At 35.4% G+C, this 9,702-nt stretch overlaps 1 pseudogene; it reads left to right on the top strand.

The window, feature by feature from the left end:
- Positions 1 to 6,592: 6,592 nt before the first annotated feature.
- Positions 6,593 to 8,640, top strand: LOC128132877 (DExH-box ATP-dependent RNA helicase DExH3-like; annotated as a pseudogene).
- Positions 8,641 to 9,702: the final 1,062 nt, after the last annotated feature.

The raw sequence follows: 9,702 nt of genomic DNA, 5'->3' as shown, positions 1-9,702 counted from the left end.
TAAACTCCTCTATGGAGCATTCTAGGGCCTTAAACTACTTCAAGGATTATTCCAACAATGCTAGGCTTATTCTAGGATTAATATAGCACTTCAAAACACCCAAAACCACCAAGTGAGGAGTTCATGGCCGTAAACTCATGGGTTGACGGCCGTAAACTCCATAGGTGAGGTTTGTTGGGTGGTGAACTATTATGCAAGGTCTTTGGAAGCTTCAAACCCTTTTGCCTTGTCCCGTATCGACTTAGATGCAACCCTTAGGACCTATAACATTTATGCAAAGTGTTTTCATGTTCCTAAGTGTCCCAACTTATTTTATTTAGTTATTATTTGGCTAATTAGTTATATATATGCTTATTATATGATAACTAGGCTCATGCGTATAAACAAGTCTCCGTTTGCCACCTAGCACGGTATCCGACACTGCAATTCAAACAGCTCACCACAAGTGAGTTCATACCCCTTTAATCAACTTTCGAAATGATTTTAAATGTTTTAAATACTTTATGGGGGGGAATACATGTCAAACACTTCTAGTTATTGCTTCAATCACATGTGATTGCATTTAATCACATGTGATTAATAACTAGGAAACCAATGATTTTATCACTATTCAAACTATTTATCAAACTGCTTTACTTTGAAATGTTTTACAAACTCTTATACCTTTCAAACTTATTTACAACTATGATTCAAACAAATGTTCCTTATACTTAAACTGTTTTATCAAACTTATGTCTTCAAGTTGTTTCATAGATTGACATTAAGTCGATCTTTTCTTGAAATAATATTTATGGTTCAAATGTCTTATAAAAACTTATTTATGCTTTTACTTCTTATAAATTGCATGCCCATATATGTATAGATGTATAAATAATGTTTAAAGGGCTTAGGAAGGCCATCCGCCCTATTTCCTTTTTCTCGATTTGGATGTGGTCTGGTGGAATTTCGGGTGACCATCCGAAGGTCGTTTCAATATTAATTATATATCAAATATACATATATATACATAAAAGTACTTCCGTATTCATATGTACTAGACCCATCATTAGTAAGTTACCATCGGGGTAACACAGGATCATACATATACAACTATACTACAAGAACATATACAACTATACTACGAGAACATATACAACTATACTACGAGAACACATACAACTATACTACGAGAACACACAGAACTATACTATGAGAACATATACAACTATACTAGGAGGAGAACATATACAACTATACTAGAACGAGAAACATTACATTACATATACTAGAATACTTAAATTACTGTGATTTAAATCGGAGCATGACTTAACTGTCATGACTCGAGTTGTGGCCAGAGTCTCTTGGAGGGGGAGTGTGAGTTTGCGTATAGATCTATGCTGGATTGACAATCCTACACCTTGCTGCTAGCTACAGCTGGACCTACAGGTCTGCGGGTGCCAAACGTCATTTTCTTTATTACGACCATTCATTATGTCGTTGTTACTAGTCGATAGTATGGTGTAATTTATCACATAATGCCTTAATATAAATCCGGTTTCAGGTAGTTAGTACAGCAGTAGTTCCTATAATACAATACTACAGTACTACAATGTTTTACCCATTACATATTTTTAGTGATAACCTCACTGAAAACATAAATGTACAAACTATATTTTGTTAATTAATAGTTACACTTGGGATATTACACACTTTTACAACAAACGAGCGTACAAAACAGTTAAGCCTTGGTAGAAGGCTACTTTAATAGAAAATATAGGTTTTTCTGAGAGATTCAAACTTTTACAAACACTTACATACATTTTACAACTTATACTTACAACAGGTTCAAACGTTTTAATAACAAACATCGACACTAAAATACTTATGAACTCACCAGCTTAAAGCTGATAAACTCTTTCAAAATAACTTGTATTCTCAGGTCATCAGTAGACAGATACCGATGCCAGCTTTTGAGAAGATGGAGCGCATTCAAGACTCATCATATTATTATTTTGATTTACCTTATATTTTTGGTGTCTAAAACTGTACAGAACACACTTGTATTAAAATTATATATTTAATGCAATGGATGATGTTGTTTGCTTATTTACATTTACTGTGTTGTGATACTTTACATGAAGTCCTCCGCCCCAAAACGTTTCCGCCGTTCTTGGTTTTGGGGTGTGACACAGATGAACCTCTCGATCTTTTTACTCTCCAGGGTAACCATTCCCGGACAGAGTAACGCTAGATCATCGGCTCTTGAAGTATAAGAGGCTATGTCGGAACCCTTCATCTTAAGGTTCCAAAGTTCGTGTTCTAGCTTCTGCAATTCGCCCCGAGGGCAATACTCAGCGAGTAGAAGCTCCTTCATAGCTTCCCAACCCATAGCATTTGCTACGGGTAGAGTTAAGGATTTGACTCGGCCGTTCCACCAATTCAGGGCTTTGTCAAGGAAGGTGTAGGCGGCGAACTTTACTTTGTCAGATTCCGAACAAGCACATATCTCAAAGATTGATTCGATTTTCTCGAACCATCGGGTGAGAGAAATGACACCTCTGGTGCCATCAAAGGATGTGGGTTTCGCGTTCATAAAGTCTTTATAGGAACATTCTTTTCGGTGTCCCTGACTGTTCTCTTGGTTTTGGGTTTGGGTACCACCGGAACCATCCGAGTTCCTTTGAGACATAGAAGCTGCCACCGCGGCATTGACAGCTGCCTGGAACATCAGAGGGTCGAATTCAGGAGGAGGTGGTGGCAGAGGGTTGGTGTTCTTCGAGCTGGGTCTCTTTCTTGGAGGCATCGTGGTCTAAAAAGATCAGGAAAGAGAGGATCATAAGTCCTCTGAATTGCATCAAGAGATATGGAACAGGGGATATCTCATTAAGACGGATATAGCATCATATTAAGCGATAAAGCAGGGAAAGAGTTATCAAGGCAGAAAATTTTATCACTAGAGCAATGATCAAGGAACAACGCGTATACGAGGATTTTCTATCAAGGATCGGTTCGAGAAATACTCCCATAGTATTTCATGATTCACTGCAACGACGACTCGTTGTTTGGGGTATTGGGTAAGTTTTAGGTATGCTACGTACCACAGTCACTCCTAAGCACATGTTGGTCGTGTCTCGAATGAATATAGTTGGCCAGGCTATATTGACCCTAGAAACGACTACATAACTGCCCAGGTTTAACCGCATCATACAACACCCATTTACTTATGTTTTGTTCTACTTGTAGTTACGGATCTCGACAGCTCGGTATACTTGTATACTTTTGAAAATACTTATAGTTTGAAGGATACTTTTAGTTCAGAGCACTTAGGCCCTTTAATGTTTATAGTTTTATACCATGTAAGGTTTGGTATACTCTGTTCACTATAAACAAGAGCTCTGATACCAATCTGTCACACCCCGAAAACCAAAGGCGGAAACATTTCTGGGGTTGACTCCACGTTGAGTATCAAATCCAATACACATAGTAAGCACAGTAAACAACCATTACATTACATATATTTGATAGTTTACATTTGTTTCAAAAGTAAATTTTACAAGTGTTATACATATATCATATGAACAAAAGTAGAGAAGAGTCTTCTGAGCGCTCCGTCTTCACCAAAAGATATCGTCGGGTACCTTTCTAATGTGGACCTGAGAATACAAGCGGTTTGAAAATCAGCATAAAGCTGGTGAGTTCATAAGATGTTTGTTTTCTGAAAAATGTACCGATTTCCTTTAGTTTTCCGAAAAGGTTTGTTATCCAAGAAAGTCCCATATTTTCTTATGTAAAACAGTTTAGTTATCTTTCATTACAGTTCAATTACGCGTTATATGTTACCCCAGGAAAATCCCATATTTTCCTAATTACAAGACCGATATAATATCACATAGTATAGTTTAATACACAAAACTATATATTGAAAATCTTGGGATTACTATCCCGAATTAGATATAAAATACTTTAATATACGTGAACTGTAGATGGAAAATAGCTTGAAAACCTTGAGACTAACATTCCGTAATACATATAGATTTAATACCATGGGACTATCATGCCGGACTAGATACAAGATAGTTTGATATACTTGAAAATATAGACTGAAAACCATGGGACTACCGTCCCGGACTAGATACAAGATAGTTTGTTAAACACCATGGGATTACTATCCCGAACTAGATATAAGATAATTTGATAAAACCATGGGATCACTATCCCGAACTAGATATAGATTCTAACCATAGGAATAACATCCTGTAATAGATATGAACCCTATAGACCGAAAACCATGGGATTACCATCCCGTACTAGATATAAGATCTAAAGATAGAAGATTAATCTTATATTAATATGTATTGTGAGTCGGGTAACCATGCTGATACGACAACGAGACCTCGTTGACGCTTGTCAGACGTCGGACGATATCCAGAAGTTGTCACCCCAGGCGTGCCCGCATAACTATAGCTAGCAGTTAAGGTGTGGGATTGTCAGTCCCGAATAGATCTATTCACAAATTCCTCGCTCTCCCTCCAGGAGACTCTGGTTACACTTCCGGGGAGGATTTACTGATCATCCATAATGGGTAGTGACGAACTCACAAGCTAGTACTAAACTATTCACAGGGTTCTCATACGATATCAAATATATAAAAGATTATGAAACATAATACAGTGAATACATATACATACAATGAAACTATCTGGCAATACATTCAAATGATGCGGAGATAAACTGAAGCAGACATAGTCTATCTAATAACTTTATACACATATCAGTACATGATAAAATGAAAACTAAAGAACCCCAAATTATTCCCATAATAATTTGATTAGTTTGGTTATTTCCTTAACTAAAATTCATTTAGTTGTAGTTGATAAATCATCCCTTATGCTCAGCATAATACATAAGGTGTAAAAGTATTTATAAGTTTGCCAGATATTATTTGAAATACATCAAAGTTATGTTTTGAAAAAATTTATAGTTTGCTTGTATTCCCCCCCCCCCCTGAAAACATTGAAAAATCATTTAAAAAGGGTAGGGGTATGAACTCACCGGACGAGAAATGTGACGATTTCGGATGTTAAACGTTGGTTCGGTACTTACAAATGCACGAGGTTCCTATGTATAATGAAAAGATACACATTTGTATCTAATTAGGACTTGGATTATTTAATTGTTAGGGATAACCACTTTTAGTCGCGGAAACACCCCATTGCAAGTGTTTGGAGGGACCTAGGTGGCGTTTAAGGACTTGAATGACCGGGAAATGGAGTCTAATCTTCAAGAGTAAATTCATACAAGAGTTTTCGGCCTATAACACCCATTCCCCATGAGTTTACGGCCGTAAACTCATGGTGGGGTGGTTTATGGTGCAAAATGGCTTGAAACACTTAAGGGGAAAGTTTCTAGGGTTGGTTTCAAGGCTTGGAATTGATTTAAAACACCAATGACAACACTTAAGGGAGTTTACGGCCCTAGCATGGAGCTTACGGCCGTAACCTCCTATATACCCTTGAATAAGTGTTTTAATGACTCCAAATAAATCACATGTGATTCCTAAAATTGTTCCAAGGCCTTACATGAATTTTTAAGGGACTTTTGATGTACTTTTGAGAGTTTACGGCTCATGACCCCTCTCATGGCCGTGAACTCTCTTGGTGTGTGATTTGTTATGTTTTAAGGTCTAAAACTTGTTTGTATACACTTCTAGAATTTACCCCAAGGCTCATAGTGTGTTTAAATGGCATTTTAACACTTTACATTGAGTTTACTCCCCATGATATGGAGTTTACGGCCCAAGCATAAGCCTTGGCCGTAAACTCTCATTTGCGCCTCGAAATATATGTTTAATGTGTTTTAAGGCTAAAACCAATATTCTAAAATTCATATCTAAGCCTTATTAGTGTTTTGGAAGGGTTTAAGGTCATAAAAATCCCCATACATATGAGTTTATGGCCCAAGCATGATCTTGGGCAGTAAACTGATGTTTACTCTTCAAAATCCATGTTAAAGGCATTCTAAGTCCAGTCCATTAAGCCATTTAGTCATATCTAAGTCCCAAAATTGTTTAGGAGGGGTTTAAAGGCATAAAAACCTTCTTATTATGAGTTTACGGCCCAAGCATGCTCCTTGGCCGTAAACTCATGTTTGAGGTACAAAATCAAATTTTAATTTCGGATTTGAAGGCCAATGAAGCTGTACAGCAAGTTAGGGAAGGTACCTTGGTGATTAGAAGCCCTAAATTTGAGATTTTGGACCCTTAAACTTGAATTTAGGAGAGAGGTTAGAGAGAGAGTAGTGAGAGAGAGAAAAAGCTTCAAATGATAGCTTGAACATGTTTAAATAGGTCCCAAAACTTGGACACGGTGGAATTGTACCCGATACCGGCATTAAACGAGGCTTTAGGTCGCACCCGATTAAGTTTCCGAAATTCGGCGAGGACATTTCTAAAATTTCTGAAATAAACATTTTGGGCTAATTTCATGAGTTCCTAAGGGGTTTGGACACTCATTAGCATCAAATAAACATATAAGTTTAATTAATTTAACCCAAAAACGAAATTGGAAGAAATTGATATTCGGCGAGTTTTACGGGTAGAACGGGTTTTTCGGCGATGAACAACTTCGGGTTGTTACATAAAGATCCAATATGTTTAGGAAAAAGAAAAAAGATCACACAAATCATTTTTTTATTAATTTTCAGACTTCTTAATGAGATGAAGGGATTTGACATTGATACTCATGACTGTTACACTAAATGTTGAGCGTTTTTCCAATTATTTTCAAGAAGCACCCATGATTCATATTCCCGTAAATTCTTTTGTTATCTTGTTATGTTCTGTAATAATCTAATATCATGTGTTTGAATATAGGGGTTCACTCACCTAATGAGGGCACAGTTCTTAGAAGATATACTAGAGATAACCGGTTATAAATTAACTTCTTTCAACCAAATTGATGATTATGGTCAAGAAAAGTTATGGAATACACAAAGACAGTTACTCCCATGCAAAAAGAAAAACGAAATTACATCACTTGTTGAGGTAATCTTTATCTAGATTCTGGTAAAATTAAGTCAACTCTAATTTAACTTTTTATTATAAAGACTAAAACAAGTTGGAATTTTGATGTGAATATATTAGGATGCATTGAATCAATCAAAATTTGAGAATTATAGCTCAAAATCTCTTGATTCGCTAAGTAAGTTACCTTTTTACCCTTTGATGCCTTGAACAACACTCCTTGTTGGTTGCCTTTATGCATATCACAAGCATCTGCTCGCCAAGTAAGTTACCTTTTTACCCTTTGACTTTGTTGGTCAAGGTAGTTGACTAATTTTTGTGTTGCTTTTTTTTGCTGGTTTAGAGAAGGGGTAGGGCAGGGCGTGTGCAACTAGGAGAATGATTCCACCTTGACCCTCGATGTGTTTATGATGCTTTTCCTGAATATCAACTACCCGAGCTTTCAAGAACTCCTTTAAAGTCTCTTTGTTTGCAAATAATAAGTTTGGAAGTTGGAAGTATTGGAGAGTTATTATCAGGTGCTTTGCAGCCTCGAGAGCCATTAGTTGTAAGTGCAAATTGTTCTTGATGACTTAAATCTTAATGAATGATTCAAATTGCTAAATGATAGAACTTTAATTTGTTCTAGGTCCAAATGTTGTGGAGTTTTTTGAAGATGATTGGAGCATTAGATGAAAATGAAAATCTTACACATCTTGGTTAGTTTATATTAATATTTTTATAAAAGTTTATTTCCTAAGATTATATTTTCTCATTTTTTTTTAAAATATAGGTAAATATCTGGCAATACTTCCATTGGATCCGAAATTAGGGTAAATGATGATAGTGGGTGCTTTTTTTTCGTTGCTTTGATCCTATTCTTTCAATTGTTGCTGGAATTACTGTCAGGGATCCTTTTCTTTTTCCTCAAGAGAAGAAAGACGTGAGTAATCCAGCTACTTTCACACAAAGGCATTTTGGTCTTTTCTTGATATCTTTTGTATGTTTATTTCAACAATCTAGTACAGCAAAATCAAGATTTTCTACAAAGGATTATAGTGATCATATGGAACTTATGTGTGCATATGAAGGATGGAAAGAAGTTGAAAGAGAAGGATCTGCTTACGAATATTGCTGGAGGAATTTACTTTCTGCTCAAACACTTCAAGCTATACATTCTTTAAGGAATCAGTTTATCCATATTTTGAAAGATGCTCAATTATTTGAGACTAAATCAAGGGATTAACAACAGATTGAGTCATAATCAGTCAATGGTTAGTGTCATTACATGCTTAGGCCTTTTTCCTGGCATTGCATATGTAGTGGTATGTATGCTTAATGCTTATTTATTTAATTTACAATTTAAAATACAATTGATAGAAGGATGAATCCATATGTTACTCACTTTTTTTCTTATTTATTTTTAATATGTGCAACATATCAAGATGTCAATGTCCTTCAAAACTATGGATGATGGCCAAGTCTTACTCTATGCAGTAAGTATTAAAGAAATAGCAATGCTCTTTCATTCATTTTTTTCATATTTTTTTCACAGTTCTCTAGGGATATTTTTCCTTGGGTCATAGAATGATTAGCTCCTATCTTGTTTTTTGATATTTATTCGCATTTTTTCTTAGGTTAGTGGTGGCAAAGTTCAATAGCATGGTGAGGTTGCAATTCTTAAAGTTGCCATGAAGATTGTCAAAAGATAAATTACTCATCGGTTCCATTCAATGTTGTACAAGTTTTGTTTTTCTATAAAAAATATTATGCAATATTAGCAATGTATTGCATTTACTTACTATTGGAATGATAATTTGTATTTGACATATTAGTGCAATGAATTATCTTTCTTATTTATTGTATTTTATTTTGTATTATAAGACTTTCAATGTGTTATTTAATTTTAAAATTACTAAATCTATCAAAATATATATTTTTTAAAATTTTTAAAATTATGACACGCAAAAATGTGTGCCGTCTTTCTTTATGACATGGGCTTTAATGAAACGCAATGTGTGTATTAAATGTGCATCGTAAGGTTACGACACACAAATGCATGTCATCTTCCTTTATGATAGGGCCTTCCTTGACACGTAATGCATGTCGTAGATACACGTCGTAAATGTGTGTTATAAATGTGCATCGTAAATGTGCATAGTAAATAGACGACATGCAAAAGCGTGTCGTCTTTCCTTATAACAGGCCCTTCCTTGACACACATTTGCGCGTCGTCTGAGCATTTTACGACACGCATTGCGCGTCGTAAAAGGTTGTTTTTCTAGTATTGCCCTTAACTATAATTGGGATGCACTTGCCCCGATTGTAGCATGGTCCTTTTGGGTTGCCTTCACCAGTGCAATTTGATATAATGGACTTTTGAGAATAAGGTTATTTATGATTTATTAATATATTAAAAGCATAATATATTAATATGAAATCATATTATTTAATTAGTATTGATCAAGAATTAATTTGGAATTAATTTTGTAGTCAAAAGAAACTAATTAATTATATGGGGATTGATTATGTAAATCAATGATTCTTAAAGTGTGGGCCAATGATCCATCATTATTTGGATGGGATAAACCAATAAGATAATCCATGGATAGTCCATGGAGGTTAAATCCATGGAGCATAAGAATGTGAAAAGTCATAGAGCATTAGCGTTTACAAAGTGTAACCCTAGCATTTTCCACACTATAAATAGAACCCTCATGAAA

Source organism: Lactuca sativa, chromosome 3 (assembly GCF_002870075.4).
Source record: "Lactuca sativa cultivar Salinas chromosome 3, Lsat_Salinas_v11, whole genome shotgun sequence".
NCBI classification, from domain to species: domain Eukaryota; kingdom Viridiplantae; phylum Streptophyta; class Magnoliopsida; order Asterales; family Asteraceae; genus Lactuca; species Lactuca sativa.
This window is presented reverse-complemented; position numbering and strand designations above follow the sequence as displayed.